A 2374-nucleotide genomic window follows, 5' to 3' on the forward strand; every position below is an offset into this window, starting at 1 on the left:
TGGCACGATGATTAAGGTGACTGGATCCCACGGCAGGGCGCGTGGCTCAGGTTCCGTATCCAGAGGCTTGAGGAACATGCTGGATGCGTGTGTGTGCGTGCCCCAAATTCTGAGAACGGAGGGGAAGGGATTGCCGTGTGACCGTCCTCCCTGGAAAAGTGCTCGTTCTCTCTCTCTCTCTCTCTCTCTCTCTCTCTGTCTTTCTCCAGTGAGCATACATGTCTTATAGCAAATTTTTAAAAAATAAGTAAATATATATATATATATATACACACACATACACATGAAGCCTAAAGAAATCCAAGTAAACTTTGGGTCTGCAAGTCCTGAAGCGGGGGCTTCAGCAGGTCAGCGGCCATGGAGGCCTCCACAGTACCTACGAATTTTTTCAGGACAAATGATGTGAAGGTTGGTACATTAGTGGGAGAAGGCAAATATGGAAACAAATACTATGAAGACAGCAAGCCATCTTTTGGCTGTCACCGTTGGGTTACGTATACGATTGAAATGAACGGCAAAATCGCATGCTGGGCTGTGGATGGGAGCGTGGTGGCTCCCTGAACGGCATCGCTGGCTTCACTCTATGACTGATGGTCCTCCAACCACAGAGCCACCTACCACTCGTAAACCCATCCGGGCAAACCGTCAGTTCAACGTGAGTGGCTCCAGAACAATACGGACCTTATTCCAGCACTAGGAAGAAGATTCGGGAGTGGGTCCCACCTTCAACACCTTACAAGACCATGGAAAAGAGTCTAAACACGTAAAATATGGGGCTTTTCTTGCCATTGCATTTTATTGCTAACCATTAACTTGATTAAAATTGTTTAATTAATAAAAAGAAATCTAAGTAAACTTGGAACTGCAGTTAACGGTGAATGTTTTATGTTGATTTACAAATGGTAACACATAGACTAATGTAATGAAAACTGTGCTAAAGGAAAAGATATATGGGATTTAATGTAAAGAAAACTGTGCTAAAGGAAAAGATATATGGGAACTTTGCACTATCTGCTCCATTTTTAAAAAAGAATTATTTTATTTAACTTTATTTATTTATTTTAATTTGACCAGAGAGGGACAGAGTGAGAGAGAAAGTGAGAAGGCAAGCCACCAGGTCCAGGAGGCGAACCATGGTCAGCCGCGTGGGAGTCCAGTACTGTTAACCACCACACCACCTGCTGGCCGTCAAATTTTCTCTTAATATAGTTTCGCCATAGGGTGCATGTGCTAACCAGACAGAGATGAAGAAAGAGGAATAGAGAGGGACCAGCAGATGGCATAATGGTTATATCTCTGGACTCGCACATAGTTGATCACAGTTCAAGCCCTGGACCCGAGAGCTTAAAACCCATGCCGGGCATGTGTGCGTGTGTGCCCAAAATCCTAAGAGGAGAATGGAGGAGAAGGGATTGTGGTGTAGCCATCCCCCCACCAGTGGGTGATTTGTCACTTTCTGTCTGTCTCTATGGCAAGTGTGTGTGCCCTATAGCAAAAATCTCTCTTTCTAAAAAAGAAAAGAAAAGAAAAGATAAACAGAGGGAGAGGAAAAGGGAGAAACACACCCACCCTCAGGAAATGGCCATACGTCAACTTCTTCTCTTCCATTCTCCTCTCAGGATTTTGGGAAGGTGTGGACACACACAGCATGTTTTTCAAAGTTGCTAGGTCTGGGATTTGAACCTCAGTTGGCCATGTGGGAGTCAGCTCACTATTTCTGCAACTCTAAAATTATTCTGAAAAAATAACATCTAGGAACCAGTAGATGGCATAATGATTACATCACTGGACTCTCACATGGGTTGACCATGGTTTGAGTCCTAGACCCGGCAGCTTTGACCGTGGTTTGAGTCCTAGACCCGGCAGCTTAAAATTCATTCCAGGCAGTGTGCACGCATGTCCAAAATCCCAAGAGGAATTTTGGAGAAGTGACTGCAACATGGCCGTTCCCCACAGGGGGTGATTTCTCACTTTCTGTCTGTCCAGGCAAGAGCACACGCCCTATAGCAAAAATCTTCTCCCCGCCCCCCAAAAATCTAGGGGCCAACAGGTGATGTGGTGGTTAAAGTGCTGGACTCCCAGGGGGCAACCGCAGTTCGAGTCCTGGATGTGGCAGCTTGAAACTCACATTGAGCACGTGTGCATGCATGCCCGAAATCCCGAGAGAAAAATGGAGAAGGGATTTCTGTGTGGTCATTCCCCCTTGGGGGTGATTTCTTGCTTTCTGTCTCTCTGTCTCCCTAACTTACTTCTATTTTATCAGTGTTTACAATATAAATTCAAGCACTCAAGTAATACATATATGTATGGATGTGTGTGTATTATATATACACTTAGTTTTTGCTATCGGGTACGTGAGAATCACCACGCACAC

The 2374-nt window shown here is 44.9% G+C and overlaps 1 pseudogene; it reads left to right on the top strand.

Annotated features, from left to right (window-relative positions):
• The first annotated feature begins 320 nt into the window (after nt 1–320).
• LOC102493542 (NADH dehydrogenase [ubiquinone] 1 alpha subcomplex subunit 12 pseudogene) lies at nt 321–767 on the top strand (annotated as a pseudogene).
• The last annotated feature ends 1607 nt before the right edge of the window (nt 768–2374 follow it).

The sequence above is a fragment of the Tupaia chinensis genome, unplaced genomic scaffold (assembly GCF_000334495.1).
Source record: "Tupaia chinensis unplaced genomic scaffold, TupChi_1.0 Scaffold144982_1, whole genome shotgun sequence".
Lineage (NCBI taxonomy): Eukaryota > Metazoa > Chordata > Mammalia > Scandentia > Tupaiidae > Tupaia > Tupaia belangeri.